Source organism: Pelophylax lessonae (assembly GCF_965119305.1).
Source record: "Pelophylax lessonae genome assembly, chromosome: 1".
Lineage (NCBI taxonomy): Eukaryota > Metazoa > Chordata > Amphibia > Anura > Ranidae > Pelophylax > Pelophylax lessonae.
In genome coordinates, this window is record NC_138768.1 from 581,656,694 (window position 1) to 581,680,533 (window position 23,840).

Genomic DNA, 23,840 nt, shown 5'->3' on the forward strand with positions numbered 1-23,840 from the left:
ACACTGTGACTGCTTAGCAGTGAGTCAGTGTGACCTAGGTGCTAGCAAGTGTAGGCAAAAATAAACAACATTTTCTGCATGCAGTGTCTCTGTTTCCTGCAGTCAAGGCCCAAGCGAAATGTCCTAGAACAGACAGGCTCTTCAGATATTCCAACTGGCTACCTCACAACTGGAATACTTTAAGCCGTTGGTTCAGGTGCCTCTGGAGGTGCGCTTAGGTTCCCCTCTCAGACAGGATGTCCCCCACTGGCTGTGAATACTTGGAAGGAATGGTGCACTGGCAACATCTCTCCCCCGGGTCCAGTCTTCTCCCTTGCCTCGTGGCATCTGCCTGTGCCCTAGAATATGTGGTCCTGTTCCCATAGAAGATTATTGGACTGTTTGTGTCAGGGACTACATGTCCCACAATCCTTTGCTGACTGGTGATTTGCTCCCCTACCCATAAGGAAGCAGGGGAGGGAACAGAGCGGGCGATTGGGTCCTCAAGAGCGCCATTCGATATACAGAAAGAGAGTAGGAGAGGGAGGGGGGGGGAAATCCCTCGCAGCTACTGAAAGGCTTCTCTCCCTTGCGAGAGCCTGTTTGATTCCTGGTGGCGGCCAGCGGGAAGTGTGGGGCAAAATACTTACAAAAATGTTACTTTATTTGTGACTATGCCTATGTTAAACTACCAGGTTTATTCATTCACAAACAAAATGCTAATTATCTGCCATTTAATACAATCTCTGACAGTTACAATACCTCCTAATACCAAATGTTTATTTTCTTACTAGAAAGACTTTAAAAAATGTGAAATACAGGTGGTGGTCTCTGTTGTCAGTATAGTTGATTCAGTTTCGAGCAGTAGCTCTTCTACTGTGCAAATTGCATGTTTAATGATGTATGTAATGGGACTTGGTAGTCAACCGATCACTATGTTTAAAATGCTTTCCTGTCTGATATGGTAAGTGCAATGTGAACCAATTACCAACTATTTCTCTAAGTGTTCATAGAGTAAGAACACTTAGAGAAAGTATCTTGCCACTACTCAGCAACATCTAAATCCTCTTCAGAAGGTCAAGTCTAGATGATTTTGCCAGAAAACAAACTGTCAATACCTAGGAAAGTTGGAATTGAATTTAGTATTGTATTTCTGCCAATGCAGTTCAGTTATGCTGAACTGATTCATTGGTGTTTATATTCATATCATTTTAGTTTGGCTTTGATGTGGAAACATATTTCTACAGGGGTTTAGCAAAGAGAATCTGTACAATTGTTTAAAGTTTTAAAAGGAAACATGAATGAAACATCTACCTGCAAACAAGCGATTATATCAACATATGTAAATGTTTAAAATCTTTCAATTTAAAGTTTACTTTAGATGAAAGATTTAATAAACATGTATATAGACTACTGTGTATACTGCGTATTTCCTAGGGCCAGCTGCTTTGTTCATTACATATGTTGTGCAATGTTCGATCAATGCTTTCGAGTTGTGTGTTGAAAATATGCACTAAGCAGTGGACAAGGATACAACAACTAAATAATGAGTATGACAGGTAACACAAATACCTCTTCCTCACGGGATGATTCTTTGGATTGAAAATTACCAATTACCCAGATAAAAGGCGCACAGCACTGCAAGCAAAATAACAGTTTAGGTACAAAAGCTTACAGTTCAGGGTATATTCAGGCTGCAGTAGACTGCATTTGCAGGCAGGAGAAACCTGTTCATAAACACTTCCAGTCTGCATGTGATCACTTCGATCAGCTGTCACATGGTCACATGATCGAAAACCATAATAATTGGATCCTGAATGCTAGGGGAATGCTGGAATTGGAGAACTATAAATGCACACAGGTATGCCCACCTTTCCACTGCAACATTACTTAACATTCCATGCCTGAGAACATAAAAAGCCAGAATGCCGACACCTGGGCATTAACCACTTCTGACCAGCTCATTTTTTGCGTTACGGCACTGCATTACTTTAACTGACAATTGCTTGGTTGTGACGCTGTATCCAAATAAAATAGATGTCCTTTTTTTCCCCCACAAATAGAGCTTTCTTTTAGTGGTATTTGGTCACCTCTGCGATTTCTATTTTTTGCGCTATAAGCAAAAAAAAAAAGCAAAAATTCTGAAAAAAAAAATAATATTTTTTACTTTCTGCTATATAACATTCCCAATAAAAAAAATAAAAAATTAAAATGTTTCATCATTTTAGGCCAATATGTATTTTGCTACATATTTTTGGTATAAAAAATCCCAATATGTGTATATTGATTGGTTTGCGCAAACGTTTTTGCGTCTACAAACTAAGGGAAAGATTTATGTATTTATTTTAGTGGGACTGCGACATTGCCACTGACAGATCGGACACCTAACTGACATTTTTGACACTTCTGGGGGACCAATGACATTGCTACAGTAATCAGTGCTAAAAATATTCACTGTTACTGTACTGACACTGGCAGGGAAGGAGTTACCACCAGGGGCAATCATAGGGTTAAATATGTCCCTAGGAGGTGCTTTCTAACTTTGTGGGGGATTGACTTGCTGCATGGACACAGAGACCTGTGTTCTTAAATAAGAGGTCATCATTACTGACAGAACAACGGTCTGCCGTGTTTACAATGGCAGACCGTTGTTGTGTCTCCACAGGGAGCGATCGCGGGTGACCGACGGATATTGCAGCCACTCGACCTGCTCCTGGCTCCCCCTGTAGCCAATCGGTGCTTGCGCATTCCCCCACTAGCGGTCCTGTGAAGTGACATACAGGTCTGTCGTTTCACGGGACAGAGCTGACCTGCAGCCGTAAAACTACAGCGGCTGGTCGACAGGTGGTTGAAAGAAAATATATAGCCTTTTGCAGGGCTCAAACTATATTGGTTGTATTTTTAATCAAAGTACTGTATGAAAACATTGCATAAGAAGAATAGTTATCAGTTCAAAGGGGGTGCAGTAAAGCTGTTAATGGATTTTAAAATCTATCAAAGATTCCACATAAGAAAAGACAGCATGTGTTTTTCATATACCTAAAGTAGAACTTTAAGCAAATTTCTTTTTCATTTTGGTTAGAGTAAAGGAGAGTCATAACCGCTTTCAGTTTATTTTTTGCCATCTGTATCCCATTTGGGAGATTCCCATATCACAACAGGAAGTGAGAGGCAATCCCTGCAAATTAAGAGAATCCCTTGGGGACCCCTAGGTCACCAGAACTAGTGTCCCCATTGGAAGATCCCCCCCCCCCTCTATTACTTTTCTGGGGACCCAACATTTGTGATTTGCTTTTACTTTTACTTCCAATGATAATGGTAAACAGGATAAATGGGAGGGGGAATCTCCCTAATGGTAGTACAGAGAGCAATAAAAACTGACAGGTGTTCTAATTCATCTCCACTCTGTCCAACATAAAAAAAATTATGCGATTCCCCGTCACCGGAAGTCAACCACTGTACCTTCCCTGGGGGAATGGGCTATTGAACTGGACTTCATAAGAGACATTAAAGGACTGTTGGCGTAGGAGGCAGGAAGGAAGACCAGTTTATTCTTACCTGGACCGCATGTCCATGTTTCACTGCTCCTCCAATTTTCAACCATGGGCGACATTGACCTAGCCCACTGCACCCATGACAGAGAGTATCCTTATCTTATCTTGTTTTTATCTTGTTCTCCTTATTTTATCTTGTCCTGCACCCCTCCTATTCTCCTTGTGACCATATACTGAAGCATCAATGATGATTATTATGATGTGCGATCCCTGCAGCATACTCATCTTTACATTGTTCTGATAAGACCATCATTCATGAAACCTCAATGTATGTATCTGTATTTGATGCCTTAGATGTTGTTACGCATCTGTTCTTTGTCTTTTTTACTTTGACCGTTCAGTTTAATTCCTTTATTGAAACATGAACCTTACTGTTGCATTATGTTCATGTAATGTAACCGTTCTACTTCTCGTGATATCAAACTTGTATCTATATCTGTAATTTTGCTTTTCTAATCTATTAAATTCAAATAAAAAAACAAGTTTTGCCTTTAGTTGTACTTTAATAATTAGGAAATCTGATTTGTAGCAATAGGGGGACATGTAGAAAAGGCTATCATTTGTGTGTACTTAGAGCAGTTTGAACTTTACCTACAGCCCTAGATTTGTACGGGTATCGAAGCCTATGGCCTAACAAGTTTTTCTAGGCCCATTCCAGTTCTTCATGCTCTTGCTTTAGAAGCCCAGGGAGCCTACAAAATACAAAGGAGCTGTCATGTGTGACACCATACATCAAGTTACAGAACCTGAGTAACTGGCACATACCAATATACTAGAAAGGATGAAGCTTTGAGTCAAAATATGATGGCTTAGCTTTCGAACGGCAAGCCTTAGACAAGCACATGTTGCTTGTCTCTCTTCCCAGTCTGTGATTGGATTGTCATAGCAGTAATAAAGTTACAATGGTATTTTCCTTGTAATAGAGTCTGCACCAAAGCCACTAGCTAAAGCATACAGGTGCATCTCAAAAAAAATTGAATATCATCAAAAATGTAATTTATTTCAGTAATGTAATTCAAAAAGTGAAACTCATATATTTTATATAGGTGCGTCACACACCGAGTTATATATTTCAAGCATTTCTTTCTTTTAATTTTGATGATTATGGCTTACAGCTTCTTTTGCATGAATTACTGCATCAATGCTGCATGGCATGGAGGGGATCAGCCTGTGGCACTACTGAGGTGTTATGGAAGCCCAGGCTGCTTTGATAGCGGCATTAAGCTTATCTGCATTGCTGGTTCTGGTGTCTCTCATCTTCCTCTTGGCAATACCCCTCTATGGGGTTTAGGTCAGGCGAGTTTGCTGGCCAATATAGCACAATGATACCATAATAATTAAACCAGGTATTGGTACTTTTGGCAGTGTGTGCAAGTGCCAAGTTCTGCTGGAAAATGAAATCAGCATCTCCATAAAACTGATCAGCACAGGGAAGCATAAAGAATTTCCGGGTGGAGGGCTGCGCTGACTTTGGACTTGCTAAAACACAGTGGACCAACACCAGCAGATGACATGGCTCCCCAAGTCATCACAGACTGTGGAAACCTCACACTGGATTTCATGCAACTTGGATTCTGTGCCTTACCACTCTTCCTCCAGGCTCTGGGACCTTATGAAATGCAACATTTTCCACAGTCCGTGATGATTTAGGGAGCCATGTCATTTGCTGGTGTTGGTCCACTGTGTTTTATCAAGTCCAAAATCAGCACCGCTCTACTAGGTAATTCTAGAGCAGGCATGTCCAACCTGCAGCCCATGCGGCCAGGAACCGCAGGCAATGCGGCCCACTGCCCCCTGACAACTTTTTTTTTTTTTTGCTGGAGAGGAAGGAAGTCGAGTCGGGGGCACGGCCACAGCGGCTTTCAACTAACTGTAGGCAGAGGCTGCCTTGGAGGGGAGGGGAGGAGGGGGGGGCGAGCCAGATTACAAACAGAGCGGGGATCTCCTGATTACCCGGCGCCACTGTCATAAGAAGCCCCGCCTTCTAGACCGTCTCCTATGATAGACAGCACATTGGTGATAGACAGCACATTGGTTGGAGACAAGACTTAGTATGACAGCGGTTGCCGGGTAAGTGGGAGTTCCCCATTCTGTGTAATCCAGCGGCTCTCCTCTCTTCATTGCAGACTGCATTGGATGGGCATGCACTGGTGAGGCTGCATTGGATGGGCTTGCACTGGTGAGGCTGCATTGGATGGGCACTGATCAGGCTGCATTGGATGGGCATGCACTGGTGAGGCTGCATTGCATGGGCACGCACTGGTGAAGCTGCATTGGATGGGCACGCACTAGGCTGCAAGTTACGTGCGATCTCTCGGCTGCTGCGAGGATGTCTGTAGTCAGTGAAATGCACTCCTCCTCCGCCTGTGACAGGAGCCATAAAGGAAGCAGCGGCTCTGCTCTCCTCCAGCAGTACCCGCATGACCAGCAGTAAACGCACCAGCAGTACCCGCCAGCAGTGTTGCCAACCGCCCGTAGATTTACGGACAGCCCGTAAAAACAGGGCGCTTTTCTCCTGCCCGTAAATGCCCGTAGCAGGAGAAAAGTGCCCGTAAATCTAAAACGGCGGTGGCAAGATCAGAACTGCGCATGCGCGGCACGCAGTTCCGGAGATCCGACCCCGAGGCAAGTGTTCTCTCCTCTCGCAGAGACATCGCAGACTCGCACTGGAGTGCCACGGCCGCCTGCGCCCGCCCCTGCCTCCGCCCCCGACTCCGCCCCCCGCCGTCATTAAAGTTTTCCCGGTGTCTTAATGGAAGTCTCGTACTCGCGGCGGCCGCGCGGCGGAAGTGACGTCTAAAGTTGAACCAATCGGCAGTACAGGCGCCAGTGACAGTGTGGAGTGGAGTCTGAACTGTCTGTCACTGTGGAGTATTAGAAGTCGAGGAGGATGCTGGACGGATGGTGGTGTGGTGGTCGGTGGAGTGGACAGAGCAACAGATTGTGTGACAGACAGGAGAGGCAGCTGCAGTGCACACAGAACAACAGAGGACTGTCTGGTGAGTGAGGCTCCGAGCCTCCAACACGCTATGGAGAGGTGAAAGGGACTTAGGAGGAGGACACTGATGTGAAGGGGGACATAGGAAGAAACTGCTGTGAGGGGGTGAGGAGGGCACTTCCATGTCCACCCAGGCTCTGACCACCCCCTTTACCATGACTGCAGTCTCTGACCACCCCCTGTACCATGTCCTCAGTCTCTGACCACTCCCTGTACCATGTCCGCAGTCTCTGACCACTCCCTGTACCATGTCCGCAGTCTCTGAGCACCTCCTGCTCCATGTCCGCAGTCTCTGAGCACCTCCTGCTCCATGTCCGCAGTCTCTGACCACTCCCTGTACCATGTCCGCAGTCTCTGAGCACCTCCTGCTCCATGTCCGCAGTCTCTGAGCACCTCCTGCTCCATGTCCGCAGTCTCTGAGCACCTCCTGCTCCATGTCCGCAGTCTCTGAGCACCTCCTGCTCCATGTCCGCAGTCTCTGAGCACCTCCTGCTCCATGTCCGCAGTCTCTGAGCACCTCCTGCTCCATGTCCGCAGTCTCTGAGCACCTCCTGCTCCATGTCCGCAGTCTCTGAGCACCTCCTGCTCCATGTCCGCAGTCTCTGAGCACCTCCTGCTCCATGTCCGCAGTCTCTGACCACCTCCTGTTCCATGTCCGCAGTCTCTGACCACCTCCTGTTCCATGTCCGCAGTCTCTGACCACCTCCTGTTCCATGTCCGCAGTCTCTGACCACCTCCTGTTCCATGTCTGCAGTCTCTGACCACCTCCTGTTCCATGTCTGCAGTCTCTGACCACCTCCTGTTCCATGTCCTGCAGTCTCTGACCACCTCCTGTTCCATGTCCGCAGTCTCTGACCACCTCCTGTTCCATGTCCGCAGTCTCTGACCACCTCCTGTTCCATGTCCGCAGTCTCTGACCACCTCCTGTTCTATGTCCGCAGTCTCTGACCACCTCCTGTACCATGTCCGCAGTCTCTGACCACTCCCTGTACCATGTCCGCAGTCTCTGACCACTCCCTGTACCATGTCCGCAGTCTCTGACCACTCCCTGTACCATGTCCGCAGTCTCTGACCACTCCCTGTACCATGTCCGCAGTCTCTGACCACTCCCTGTACCATGTCCGCAGTCTCTGACCACTCCCTGTACCATGTCCGCAGTCTCTGACCACTCCCTGTACCATGTCCGCAGTCTCTGAGCACCCCCTGTACCATGTCCGCAGTCTCTGAGCACCTCCTGTTCCATGTCTGCAGTCTCTGAGCACCTCCTGCTCCATGTCCGCAGTCTCTGAGCACCTCCTGCTCCATGTCCGCAGTCTCTGAGCACCTCCTGCTCCATGTCCGCAGTCTCTGAGCACCCCCTGTACCATGTCCGCAGTCTCTGAGCACCTCCTGCTCCATGACCGCAGTCTCTGACCACCTCCTGTTCCATGTCTGCAGTCTCTGACCACCTCCTGTTCCATGTCCGCAGTCTCTGACCACCTCCTGTTCCATGTCTGCAGTGTCTGACCACCTCCTGTTCCATGTCTGCAGTCTCTGACCACCTCCTGTTCCATGTCCGCAGTCTCTGACCACCTCCTGTTCCATGTCCGCAGTCTCTGACCACCTCCTGTTCCATGTCCGCAGTCTCTGACCACCTCCTGTTCCTTGTCCGCAGTCTCTGACCACCTCCTGTTCCTTGTCCGCAGTCTCTGACCACCTTCTGTTCCATGTCCGCAGTTTCGAACCATCTTTTCTTTTATCATGTCTGCAGTCTCTGCAGGGAAGTCTGGAGAGGAGTCAAGAGCGAGTGAGGAGTGAGAGCGCCGCCGGGATGGGGGTCACGGGAGAAGTTAGATGTGTGGGGCCTGCGGAGTGGAGAAAAGAGCCGTCTGACTGAGCCCTGCACAGTGCACCTGAGGGGAGGTCAGTGACAGCGCCGCCAGACCAGTCTGATGGGGGGGTCACTGATGTAAGGGGGAGAGAATACAATAATGTAAGTGGGCACTGACTTTTGTTTAACTTAAACGCATTGCTAATAGCACTATCTACATGTTTATAGTTTAATTATTCATATTTGCACGGTGTAGCACTGAAAACGGCTATTTTATGTACATTTTTGCAGTGCCAGTAAAAAATTGGTGCCGTCCGTAAATTTTTGGCATTCTGCCAGTAAATTTCACTCCGGGGGGTTGGCAACACTGCCCGCCAGCAGTCTGCAAAATAAGTAGAAAAGGTATGTGCATTAGCGTGTGTAAATTGTTGCAATATGTTTTTTAATAACTAGTTGTGTTTTGTCATAATATGTCATGTCCTTGTTCATACATGTATGAATAAGGACATGACCTTTTCTGGCTGCCTAAGTCACATGTGCTAGGGGTGCAACTAGCCCCCAGCACATAACTGTAAATATCCCAGCATGTGCAGTGTTTCTGACCACATAACCATTTCAAATTACTGAAGTGGTCATGACGGTTAGAGTGTTCCTTTAATATCTCTCAGAAGTAAACCTCTGTATACTGATTCCATTTCATTTGATCATCCTCTAGTTGTGTTAAATTAGTGCCGGGGGATGGGGCGCGACGACTGCCAAAAGTACCAATATCTGGTTAATGATCATTATATTACTACGCTTGATTGGCTAGCAAACTCACTTGACCTAAACCCCATAGAGAATCTGTGGGGTATTGTCAAGATGAAGATGAGAGACACCAGACCCAACAATGTAGATGAGCTGAAGGCTGCTATGAAAGCAACCTGGGCTTCCATAACACCTCAGTAGATGCCGTAATTCATGTAAAAGAAGCCCCGACCAAGTTTTGAGTGCCTACTGTACTGTACATGGACATACTTTTCAGAAAGCTAACATTTCTGTATTACAAATAATTTTTTAAATTGGTCTTATGTAATATTCTAGTTTTCAGATATACTGAATTTTGGGTTTTTGCTAGCTGTAAGCCTTAATCATCAAAATTAAAAGAAAGAAGTGCTTGAAATATATCACTCTGTGTGTGACGCATCTATATAAAATATATGAGTTTCACTTTTTGAATTGAATTACTGAAATACATAAACTTTTTGATAAAAATTCTAATTTTATGAAATGCACCTGCATTTTCCTAGTTTGGGGTAGTGGTTTTATGCTGAGATTTTCAAACTCATTCTAAGCAAATCAAGCAAGCAGTACCAGGAAAATGCTGGCAGTGAAGCAACTGTTGTTTTCAGAGTGCTTACATTAATGAGCTGGTATCTGTACCTCCACAGCATGAGCCTAGATAAAAAAAAAAAAAAACTATACGTCTGTCCCAGCATGAAAATACAACATCAAGGTCCTTAATGTGAGGATTAGCTGCAAGAAATCTGGTACTAGTGGCAGGTTTAGGGAACAAGTTTAGAGGAGAGTTCCCTAGTCTGTGACTTTTTATTAGACTAGATGTTCATTGTTCTAAATGTACCATCTCGTGTGTGAAGAAATATATTCATTCTCTATTTTTCTGCTCTATTAGCTCTATAAAAAGTGACCTTTACATAGAACTCCAGGGAAAGTCAATGGCACCAGGCAATGGCTAACGACCGAACAGAAAATATGATATAATTGCGGTTCATTTGCATGCATTTAAATCATGCAAAAAAAGAGGAATAGGGCGGCAATACATTTAGCTTCTGTTAGCAATAAACATCACAAAATTTGTTTAAAACTTGCATGAGATTTCACAGGGACAATTTCAAATATTCTCAAGACCCAAAAAACAACTACAAGAAGTATATCTTCTCACTAAACCATGTAATTGTCCATGAAAATTCGAGTACTTTTTAAAAATAGCACTGAGGTTTTTATAATAATAGATGTATTCTATATTTTAGAAATGTAATAACTAACCTAGTTAGAAATTGTTCCCACCATAGTAATAACTTTTTGGTTAGGAGGCGGAAGAAAAGCTACATGACAGTTTAGTAATAGTGCACTTGTATGACTATTGCCTACTGTTTTCTATTGGTTTTCTTGGTGTGTTGAGATGCAGGGAGAACTGTGCCTGTAAAAAAATGATTGATTTAGTGTGTGTGTGTGTTGGAAAGGGGGTGCTGAAGGGCAGATTTCACTAGTATCTCTCCTAATCAAGTAGAACTAGGGCCCCTGGGCCCTGCTATCCCAGAGTGTCTGTAGAACTACGCTTTAGAAGAGGGGTTGGTTTACTAAAGGTATATAGACTGTGCACTTTGCAAGTGCAGTTGAACTTATTTTCCCCAGAGCTCAGTGAATGTGGTGAAGCACTGCTGATTTTCATCATCCAGTCATGTGAATGCAAAAATGCATTTTGTTTTTCATTTTCCCTGCACCTTATTGGGTATTCTTTAAAACATTCACCAAGCTCTGGGGAAAATGAGTGCAACTGCACATGCAAAGTGCACAGTCTATTTGCCTTTAGTAAATCCACCCCACAGAATAGGGAAGGGTCCAAAGTTATTTTATATATTACTGCCTGTATCCCCTCACTTCCTGTGTGGCAACTAGAATAAGAAGCTCAATCCCAGGGGCCACGTCCTGGTGCCAGTTGCAGCAAAGAGTTCTAGCCACTTAAAGACCAGGCCTTTTTCTGACATTTGTTGCTTACAAGTTAAAATCAGTTTTTATTTTTTTGCTAGAAAACTACTTAGAAACAAACATTATATATATAATTTTTTAGCAGAGACACTAGAGAATAAAATGGCGGTTGTTGCAATATTTTATGTCAATATTAAACATAAAGGAGGCGCTGAAATGTTATATTGTTTAATGTTATATATGTTTAATATTGGTGTTTTTGTGTAATTTACACAACAAGGGGCAGCAGTTTCATTTGTTAATTATATATTTTTTGATTTGGGGCTGTCACTATTGTACACTGAATATTTTATGTCACACTCTATTTGTGCAGTGGTCTTTCAAACGCAATTTCTTTGGGGAAAAAATACACTTTAATGACAAAACAGTAAAGTTAGCCCAATTTTTTTGCATAATATGAATGATGATGTTACGCCGGGTAAATAGATACCTAACATGTCATGCTTTAAAGTTGCGCACACTGGTGGAATGGCGACAAACTATGGTACTTAGAAATCTCTATAGGCGACGCTTTAAATTTTGTTACAGATTACCTGTTACAGTAGAGTTACAGAGGAGGTCTTGCACTAGAATTATTGCTCTCGCAACAACAATCATGGTAATACCTCACATGTGTGGTTTTAACACTGTTTACGCATGCATTTGCTTCTGCGGGCAAGCATGGAGGGATGGGGCACGTTACATTCATTTTTTTTTCTTATTTACTTTCATTTTTTTTTGCTCACTTTTATTGCTGTCACAAGGAATGTAAACAGTGGCGGCTGGTCAATTGGGGGTTCAAGGGCGCCGCCCCCCCCCCTCTCCAAGGCTAGTCACTGTAACATCAGCATTAAAAAAAAAAAAAAAAAAGTGTACACACTGCGGCTATGGAGAGGGGTGGGGGTTTTGGCATCATGTGCCAGTTTCTTGCAAGCTGATTTGTGGCCCTTTAGAGTGTCCTCGGAGCACAGAGCGATGCGCTCCAAACACTCCCACTCTCAATTGCTGTCCTGTGATTGGTCCAGGAACGACATCTGGCGTCTGACGTTGCCAGCTGCACACTGACATTGCTAGCAGAGAGAAGAGCACACAGGGCTCCCTCTTCCTCCTTGCAGGCACACAGCAAGCTGTGGGAAGCATGAGTTAAGTGTTTCATTGATCATGTGCTGAGACTGAGGGGAGGACAGTTCCTGTGCCATGTCCATGGAACCCTATGTGAACATCTACGCCTTTACATGGCAGTGAGTTGCTGGGATTTCAGCACTGTTAGCTTTGGCACTTCCTGGACCATGTCCGTGGAACCCTAGGTGAACATCTACCTCTGTGCATTGCAGTGACTTGTTGGGATTTTAGCACTGTTGAGGTAGGACAGTTTCTGGACCATGTCTCTCGAACCCCATGTGAACATCCTGGTACCCCAAGTGAAAATCCCCCACTGTGCAGGACAAAGTAAGTTGCTACTCTTTTGGATTTCAGCACTGTTAGCTTCGGACAAAATCAAAATCAAAATTTTTTAAGATTTTAGGCCAATTTATTTTCTGCTACATATTTTTGTACCTTGATTACTGAAGGCCCCTTTCACACTTGTGCGACCTCAAAGTCACGCAATTGTTTACTAAGTATTTGCCGCGAAGCAATGCCTATTACATTTTTCTGTTTGCGCCCCCCCCCCCAAAGATTTTGAGCACCAGCCGCCACTGAATGTAAACATCCCTCTGACAGCAATAGGCACGTCATAGGTACTCTTTATGAAGGGATCTGGGGTCTAAAGTGGGGTACACACTATAAGAAAATGGGGGTACACACTATAAAAAAGATGAACAAAAATTTGTTTGAAAATTATCGTATGACAAAGGCTTTTTTTTTTGTTGTATATTGTTTCTGATCACGCGCAGTCTTTCTTTTCAGATTTTTCTTGTATGAAAATCGTACAAAATGGTACACATTAAACGAAAATCTGTTCTGTTCCCATGTGTGAAAAATTTTGGATTTTGTCCCATCAGGAATTTTTGCCCTAAAAGTCAGAATCGGCTGTTGAAAGTTGTGTACACACTATACAAAAATCGTACAAAAATCCTCACTCGATTATCTTATAGTTTGTACAAGCCTTTAAGACCCCCAAACCCCTTCTCTGCACTTGAAAGCATTCAAAACTCCAAGATCATCATTTTTGAATGCTTTCAATTTTTGGAAACTAGCGCCATTGGTTGCAGAGTAAACTGGAAATGATGTCATGACATCGCTTCTGGGTTACCATAGCCGAGACCTGATCAAAGCCAGGTCAGCTGGCGGACGTGCTGGCTGGTCGCTCAGATCTCCCCGTGGGACAGTAGAGCCTGGGCGAGCAAGGGAGGTGACAGGAGGGGGGAGGTCCCCTCTCGCAGCATGTAATAAGAGCCGAGCAGCTGCTGGGCTGCATCAGTTGTTATTACAAGAGAGCCGACTGCCTGTTTTAAAAAAATGGTACTAGGGTGATGCCTGCAGCTGCAGGCATCATTCTTGTACAACCACTTGCAGCCAAATGACGTACAGGTGGGTGATTTAGCGGGAAGTGGCTAGGGACCACTAGGGTTTCCAAGTCATCTCTGCCTTCAAGAATTCTGGTGAAGACCAACTGGTACTTTGTTTCCACACTCTGGAAAAACCTGTGTCACTTGCCAGAGGGTTTCAATAACATACTGTCTAGCGAAACTGTTGCCAGTCGGACAGAAATGGAGGGTCAGTTTCTCAAATTGAGCCCTGAATAGAAAGAAAAAAACCAACAGGTATTTTAATCCTTCTCTATTCTATCCAAATATAAAAAAAAAAAAATTGGCTTGCCATGCACTTTACCATCCCTGCAGAGCAACAACTGAGATTACAAGATAACCTACATAGTAAGACAAATGTTTTTAACCAATTTGAACAGTCTGGTAGACTCGTATAAAGATGTACAGTAAAGCACCATCATCGTGCATAGTGCACATGCTATTTTAAAGCAGGGCATATTACAAATTGCAGAGGGACTCAAAAACCAGAAAACAGGGGTTGTCTGTTATCTATCATTTATAAACAGCAATTAACTTGCTGAGAGACATGCAATGTTCAGAAAATGACATGACCACCAAAACGAGAAAGCTTTAATGTTATTATTCCAGTAGAATGCATTAGCATGAAACCATTCCATTCCATTAATGTTATACGTGCTTTCACTCAGTTTTAAATAAAATAAATTGAAATTTAGAAACATCCAAACTGTGTGAAGTTTTTTATTTTATTTTCCTTTATTTTTCTATAGGACAGGGTCTCTCTTTGCTAGAAAGCAGGAATGATATTTGAGTAGGAGATCTTGGTAAAAAAAAATAAGGGCTAAGTTTTCACTTTTGGAGCATGTCACACCCATATTTAGGGTGTAACGTAACAAGCCCCAGAAGTCCACCCCCTTATTCTACTCCCCTCTGTGACAGCAGCTGGGGGTTCCTCTCCCCGCACCTGCTGTGACTTTATTTAAAACATCATGGCTGTGTGTGGGCTTCCTCTGTGAATGAATAGGCAAGTACCTATACTGCAGCAATTCAGCAGCAATCCATCTTCCATAGCAATAGGAGCACATCTGCACTGCCAGGGCCATCATCCTGTACAAAGGTACAGAAGAGGAAGAGTTAAGTTAAGAGCACGTATAGAGTTCATGCTAGGTGCACTGTTGGATCCCATATGGTTACTGAGAGCAAGGTAGCGGTGATACGCTGGACAGGTGGAAATGGCAAGGGCTCTGCGTGTCCCTTCTAAATGCACAAGTGACTGTAGTAATGTAACATCGATAGAACTTATTAGAGGTCAGTTGGTTGTTCCAGTAAAGGTACTGCTGGTGTAAGCCAGTGACCCTCTTCAAAGTTACCACAATAAATGCTTTCCTGCGCTGTGCAATAAGTCCCAACGTGTTGTCAAATTCCTATTTTTGACATCTTCATGTATGTAGATAATGCACTCCTCACTGCCCTCCACAGACTGGCAATGTCCAAGTTGACTGCAAATATAGACAAAACACAATTGGTGCATAGGCCTAGCGCATTATCCTCGAAAAAAGTTTTTATTGAATAATAAAAAACGGAGTTGAATATACTCACAAACCAATGCTTGCATCATAGCTTTATTAGAACATCAGCTGCCTAAATCCTTATGCGTAATGCTTGTAGACACATCACTATCTATAAAAAGATAACTGCTGTTAACTTTTCATAGATAGCTGATGTGTCTACAAGCATTACGCATAAGGATTTAGGCAGTTGATGTTTTTTTTTACAAGACAAGATGCACAGATGTATGAAAAATGCTACTTAAAACATTTATATATATTGTTCCAATATAAGATACTTATGTGAATATTTCTGTATATTTTTGAACTCTATAATAGCACCCACCCAATCTGTCCTGAGGAAGCAAATAAACTTTGCGAAACGCGTTGACTAACACGCATGTAAGAATTATGGACTTGATCTTTGATATCTACCCACTTTTTTCATTTTGATGGACTCACATATCCTGCATGACTGAATCGATGCCTCCATGTCTGTTATTGTGGATCTGTTGACCTACTGATAAGTAAAGGGTGTTGTAACGATTTTATAATGTTTGTCTTTTTTAACAATATTTGTAATAAAGATTATTCTTTTTTTATACTGACTGCCTCATGTTGTGCCCACAAAGTATGCTTTTTCTGCAAAAGTAGGTTCTACTTTCTCTACCTTTTTCTATATTCACCTCTGTTTTTTTAGTATTCAATTAAAATATGTATTGAGGATAATGCGCTAGGCCTATGCGCCATAGTTGTTTTCCTATACTTGCACCCTATTCAAAGTGCCTAGAATAGCCCAGAAGAACCCACCCCGTGTTAGGCCTCTCACGTGTTTGGCAGCCTACAAAGAGGGAAACATGGAGAACATAATGACCAACCACATATGATCTGAATAAATTCTGGGATTTGGGAACTGAGTTCAGGAAAAGGACCACCCTCCCTACACATTCTCACTGGGAAACATGCACATCACCTGATGTGTGCTGGGAAGTGCTGTTTCCCAGGTATGCTTAATGTCCAAGTGACTCCCTGCAGGCAGCAGAGGAAGAAGAAAGCAAACATGAGCCATAGCAAATGTTGTAGACTGAGGCAAGTACTCTCTATGAGGATATGCTTTGTTTATTTTTAATTTCAGAGGTTTACAACCACTTTATTTTATGCTGTTTTCAGGCTGGTCATGTGATGCACCTTCACTCTTCTTCCTATAGTGATGGTGGGTGGTCCTCAAAAGCAGTAAATAGTATGCAATGCACTGTTCTCTGAATCATTCTCCTGTGAGCTCAGGCTGGCTGGGAGACATCAGAGTGCTTGATGATTTGAGCTCACAGCCACTTTAAGTTAAAATTAAAATAAATAAATAAATAAATAAAAGTGTTAGCCTGAACCAAAGAAAGGCAAGGAATGCTGCACTGGATAATAGACTGCTTTGAGATTTCCTTTTATAAGCAGGTGGGAAGAGGAAATTGTTTTTTTTTAAGTTTCCTTGTAGTTGAGCTTTAAGTTTCATTTACATTCATATTTTTAATAAAATTTAGGACACTTCTTGTGATTTTTTCACTATGTAAAAGTATATCTAAAGCCAAAACATTTTTTAGATTTGGTCAGAGACAGAGTAGGGAAGAGTTAAAAGAACTGTTGTTTCACTTTTTTCTCTGTGTCGCAATGGAGAGAATTCACTTCACATCTGTCCTGTAGACACAAAAGGAAGTGAGAGTTCCTCTTAGACATTAGTTGCTACAAGTGATCCTATTTGGAGATTTCATGTTCTGGTGACAACTCAAAATTTTGGATTTTCCCTCATTTTCAGTCCCAGTGCCAACGATCACCTGAGAGGGTGGATCACCCCAAAGATAGCAAATTCAAAGGATTTGGTAATTCCTGGAAGAGCAATATAATTCTTACAGGGGTTCTAACAAAATCCTACATTCAGAAAAATGTTGGATTTAGATACACTTTACACAAGGACAGACCTGTCACCAAAAATGTGGTACTTTAATTTCCAAGAGCAACAGCATTCTTTCCTTACAGACAATACAACAGTGGGTAAAGTTAAGTATATGCATCCATCAAGACTACTACCCTTTTGGGGTGGCATGAGGCATTGATCAGCTTATTGTAGCTAACCTGTACTCAAACATTGTCATTGAGTTCTTGACCCCACTCCTGCCAGGTCTATAATTTTATTTTTTGTCTACGGAATATAAACTGTTTTCTGCCCCCTCTAAAATCCTCTAAATTAAGGAATGTAGAGTTTGAAAAAGGAGTCATATTACTGTGATTGGTCTGAAAACAAGCAGGACAATAAGGGTCAAAACAGATGTAAAGCCATAAACTTTAACAAGAAATGTTCCTCAAGAGAGGTGGATGTAGCTGTTGTTAACATAGAGCAATGCACAATGCCATACTAAAACTCACATCAAATAAATCAGCTTTCATTAGCTCCCTTTTACTACCTTGCCAAATGCTGACAACTATTCTAAGTGCTACACCACCCTATTATTCTTTACATAAATTCATGTTATTAAACAAAACCCCAGTGTCTCCTAGCCATGCATTAAAATGAATATTTCATTGAAGGAGTTGCAAGTTATATCTTTCTTGTGATTTACAGTTTGCTCTGAACAGTATAATCTCTTAGCACAAAGGTTTCTTTCTTCTTTACACTACATCCAAATAGTATATATTCATCACTGGTAAGTATACAATTAAAATCAAAAGCACAAAGAATTATGCAAATGGAAACATAAACCATTTCAGCAAATCTCTCAGATAGAGACAAGACCACATCAAATCCCTTTAGCTTGCATCCCAGATGAAATGAAAGTAGTCTAATAGCCATATGGAGTAGAGTAATGCAGAATACAGCTGTGTGACTTTTCAGTAATCATTTCCAAGATGGCAGAGATTGCTAGTAAAAGCACAGACGTCATTTAGATAATTCAAGCAAAACCTTCATACACAGACTCATTTACATGGAAATGTATAGATTTAATGAGACATGTTAAGTAAGTCAACTAGCCAGAAATTATCTAGGTTTCATTTCTACTGATCCTACATAATTCTTTAGTTTTTATAATAATTTGAAAAACCTCTCCATATTAAATAGTCAATTTCCAGTCAACAATAATAAAATAATAATTTTTCAATATTTTACCTTACCAATAGGAATAATACAGTTATACAATCATTTGTATTTATAGTAAACCATTCTTAATTTAAAAAAAAAATTAGAAAAATAAAATAATATCAATATATTCTCATAAAATAATGAAAGCAAACCATAGATTATGCAATTTTCTTTCTTACAACCGTGGGTTACAAAAAAGAAAATTGCTTGATTCCCCCAACATCACAGTCAGCGTGGATGGGAAAATTCCTCCCGCTGCGCTATTGCATTCTGGCAGCGGGAGGTTTGTCCGCCGCCGGCAGTGGTCACAAGAGAAAAACCAGACATGCTGGTTATACTGAAGTTGATCAATAGATCAACTTCAGTACAACCAGCCTGTATATAGCTGGATCGAAATTCATCTGGTTCCTGCTGAATTAGATTTATCTATGGCCGACCTAAATGTAGTGTTTCTCCATCTTTTTTCACCCTTGGTCCCCTTGTTACCTTGTATTTCAGCTGTGACTACCTTAACCAGGTCTCATGACTAAGGTTTTAAAGATGTCTGAGAGAGTGGATAAATTAAGCTATATCCCTCAAAGTTTTCTTATTACTACCCAATAGTGTTGTTAATATTCAGTGTCTAGACACTTGGCTGGCAGCTTCTGCACACCAAAGGCTTCCTTATCACCTGGGGTTGTGATTGTAGTCAATCTTGAATTGAAGCGCCACACCAATATATTAAAGTCCAGATACAAATGTATAATGTAAAATCAGATGGAAAACTGTACTGTACACCAGTATTTCAAGGCTTGTTAAAAAAAATCATATACAGGCAGCACTTCCTCCACATACCCTGCAATTTGTCCTCCCTCCAAAGTGTGAAAACAGGGTTACCCAGAGAGCACCTGTGGAGGATGCACTATTCTTACCTCTGCGAGTTATGTGTATACTGTTTTGTTCTGCATGGGAACAAGACGATTTTCCTATTACCTAGTGTCTTTTTATTTTTTTAAATGATATTCACCTGCAGAAGTAACGGTTTTATTAATTTACCAGAGCAGGCTTGACAACCTACCCCCATACAGAAAATCTGCAAATATTCAAATAACGACCACACCCCGATCTGGTAAACAGAAGATGAGAAAATATAAGTACTTGGAATTCCCAAGGCCCTTTTTCCCTGAACGCCCTTATTTTAGCAATATCTCGGTTCCACACCTTATAACTTTTAAGGTCTCTACACAATAACAGTTATCACAATAAAGTGACTTTCATATGATGTCCTGCAATAGTAAAACTTAAAGTGAATATATGCAATTTACCTTAGGAGAACTTCATCCCCCTGTAGCACCCTCCTAGCGAAGGATCCTAAGCCAATCTAGTTTTTGGCTCCATCTGCAATCAAGGAAGCAGTGATTCTTCGTTCTCGTCTGATCAGGGTCTCACTGGCCAGTAGTTTGATTGCTTCCCTCTTCTGGAAGAAGTTTCCATAGCTTAGAGTGGGAGATTCAAATCTACCAGCCTAAATATTTATTGGGTTCCAGCCAGTCCATTGGAGAGGAGTGTCCAGCAGGAGGCTGGAATGAAGATAAATAGTCTGAGACACTGAAGACTCAGTTCCTTCTCCCCAAGAGTGTTCCAGAGGTGCAAGGCTGCTGCCAAGCAGCCCATGGACCATGCAGCTGTTCTGGGAGGCCTGAGAAGTTCCAGGAGTAAATAGACTTTACTCAGAAACTGACCGCAGAAACATACCACCAGATATCTGGTCTTGAGAGCTGCCACCTGATTGGGAAATTGCATGTTTCATATTCCTTATTAAGGTTGGCCTCACAAATATCTAATAAAGCTTCTAATATCTTGGTTATTCTAGTAACTTTTAGCTGACTTATGTCATTGGAATGTTATTGTTAACTGATGACCAAGTCCTTGTGGGGTCATATTGCAGAGGGAGTTGGCTTGGGGGTTGTGTTTTCCTTACATTTAAAAAAAATGTACCACAGCCAAAACCTTTAAGTTCTTTGTCTCACATCAGAGCAAGTGTCTGTGGTCACCTGTGCCATGTTACGGGACCTATGGCGGAAACAGTATCTTTAGTTAAGTATTCTTTTTATGTTCTCTAACATTATTTGTATCCGTCATTACATTTAATAAATGTTTTACTTTTAAGCATTTGTGTAATCTCTCTTTGCACATATCGAACACAAACCCAAAAACGTGGCAAAACACCATCTCACTCACTAGGGTGTGTCAGGAGGAAGCTAGTAGCTGTCCTGGAGATTTGCTAGTAGTGACCCTAAGTTGATTCTTGAGACTGTGTGTTTGGAATCTGCACTTGCTACTGATTACTGGCTTAGCACCAGGTAACCAGACATTCCAAGACTTGCCCCATGGCCCTCAGCTGTGAGGCTTTAGACTGTCCAGTATTTAACAAGTACTAAGGAGAATATTACATGTCAGAGAGATATGCCTCATGATTCCCAGCTGTGAGCCCTTTACCTGTTCAGGAATTACCTCATGGCCATCAGCTGTGAGGGCTCGGACTGTTCTATATTCACCATTTATTATGCAGGAAAGTATATGTCAAATAACTTTGATTCATAGAAGGCTGTCCACCAACTGCTATGTGTTACATGTTTTTGAAGTATCCCTTGCCCCCAACCACTTTCCTGTTACAGGTTCTACAAGCAATAAAATTATAAAAAAACAACCCCTAGACTGCTTTTTAGAGCTGAAAAGAATGAACTGATATTTGGGTTATTGGTGGCCTCTGCAGGGTTCGATAAATAGGCACTAAAATTAGCGACCCCCGTTTCAGTGCTAGATTGCAACAAATGCTGAGAAAAAAATGTAACCAACTAAAGACTAGGTTGCGTTGACAAGAGGACAAAAAAAAAGCACACACACACACACTGTATAATTTATTTTTCTATTTTTTACAGGTTTACCATTTTCTTTTTCCTTTATGGGAGGTCTGAATCTGCTCAGTGGAGATCTGATCTAGATCCCCCGTGTAGCTAGCTGGTAGCAGATCCGTTCTAAAAGGTATCTATTGCAGGTAATAGGTATTCAATTTTTGCTGACTGATTGCGAGTGCAATCAGCCAGCAAAAATTTGTGACATTATACACTCACCTCTCCACCTTGTTGCCTTGTATTCATTGTTAAAAATACAAGGTTTTTCCTGAATGGCTGAGAAGCATTTAGGCCACCTCGATTAACCACTTGCCGACCGCCCACAGTATATTTACTGCGGCAGGCAGCCCCTCCTGGGCAAAGAGACGTAGTACTACATCGCTCGCCCAGGAGCCTGCAGGGGGCGAGCGCGCGCCACCGGAGGCGCGCTCCCGCCCCCGCTCGTTCCCCTGCATCCCCGCGTGTGTGACCAGCGGCTCCGATGTCCGTTGGAGAGGGAGAAAGGCAGGCGCCTGATGTAAACAAAGCCGCCTGTCATTCTCCCTGCTGTAACTGCAGAGATCATACGATCCTGCTATGTAAGATCGTATGTCTCTGTGGTTACATCACAAGCCACGCCCCTTTACAGTTAGAATCACGCCCCTTTACAGTTAGAATCACGCCCCTAGGGACACACTTAACCCCTTGATCACTAATAAAGTTAACCCCTTCCCTGCCAGTGTCATTTTTACAGTAACAGTGCATATGTATAGCACTGATTACTGTAGTAATGTCACTGGTACCCCCAAAAGTGTGAAAAATGTTAGTCAGGGGTCCGATCTGTCGCAGTCCCGCAAAAAAGATCGCAGATCGCTGCCATTACTAGTTAAAAAAAAAACAATTAAAATGACATAAATCTTTCCCTTAGTTAGTAAACGCCATAACTTTTGCGCAAACCAATCAAAATACCAAAAATATGTAGCAGAAAACAAATTGGCCTAAAATGTTAAAAAATTTAGGTTTTTACATTTTTTTGGGGAATTTCATATAAAAAAATGTGAAGAATATTGTTATTTTTTCAAAATTGACGCTCTTTTTTTGTTTATAGCGCAAAAAAAATAAAAATCGCACAGGTGATCAAATACCACCAAAAGAAAGCTCTGTTTGTGGGAAAAATAGAACGTCAATTTAATTTGGGTACATCGTTGCACGACCACGCAATTGTCCCTTAAAGTCACACAGTGCCGGATCGCAAAATAGGCCCTGGTCTTTGAGCAGGAAAATCCTCCGGGGCTTAAGTGGTTAAGTTCTTCAGCAGACAGAAATTTGCCCGTATTGCTGTGGAACACAGCGCCGCCATACTGTTTGTAGATGATGCTGTATGATTTGATGATGTAGTATAATACAGCGCATACAGAGGTTGCATTACTTAGAAATGGAAATAGTTTGCACAATTATGTCATTATTTTTCCCATCGCTCTAATAATAATAAAAATAAATAAAAAAAAGAAAAACCTTTTGACTTTTCCATTAAGAAAATTTCCCATGCATATACATTTTCTTTACTCATGTAAAATAAAATATTTTATTTTATCCAAAAGGCAATAAGTGTACCTTGAAGGAAGAGTTTATTTTTTTTTTTTTGGTGTTTTTTTTCTGTGTGGTGTTTATATGTCTTGTAAGTCTTCTACAGTACATTTTCCTTATTTATTCTCAGCATTTGCTTTAAGCTGTGAAGGATGACCTCTCCCTTACTGAGTTTTGCCATTTAAGGGCCGACTAGTATTCCCACCCACTGAGAGATTTCATCACCTGCACAATAAGCACTGTTTTCCCTGTGGTGTAGCTTTCAATCCATCATGTGCAGGTTGCGTTGACTCACAAGTCATATTCTGGTGACTACATTGCTTGCCATTGTTTTGTAAGCAGTGATCTGCAACTGTACACATGCTAGCCTCTGGAGAGTAAGTGATATGTCAAGCAAAACAGTTTGAGAAAGTTATTTGTATCCAAAAAAATAAATATATGCACAGGTAAAGTAAAAAAAATAAAAATAAATAAAAAAACTGTGAAAATATAATTTCAGCCAAGGTGATTGGCTAACTGGAAAACATCATTTTCATAATGAGTGTCTATGAAGGTTTTCATTTATCTAGATCAGTGTCTTTCAACCTTTTTTCCAGTCAATGTATCCTTTTAAATGAAACACGGTCTCAAAGCACCCTTAAAAATTAAAGACAGTCAAAACGCACGCCATTCTCAAATGTAAAAACGATTCTATTAGTTTTACATAATGCAGTAACATCCACACATGTAGGACAACCAATATTAGAGGTGATTTATTCTTCCAAAGCAAATACACTTTTGCACACTGGTACTGACTAGTATTCCAGTGTTTCTCCTCTCCCTCAATTTCTCTCCAGTCAGCTAATAACACCCCGGTGCTTGGGGAGAGAGGGGCACAGGAGGGTCAAACAAGGATGCCATGGAGGCAACAGACATCCTCTTTATTAACCGATGATGTCATTGGTTGTTAGCATAGGTATGAGCAGGGGGTTTGCCCGGGTACGCCCTAATCGGGATAGATTCCCCCTGCTGCCTGGGTCCGTGTCATTTACTGGCCACTTTTTTTTTGTTATTTCTGAGTGTGTTCAGTCATAACTGAAGTATAGTAGACTGTGTTCACTAGGCTTCTGT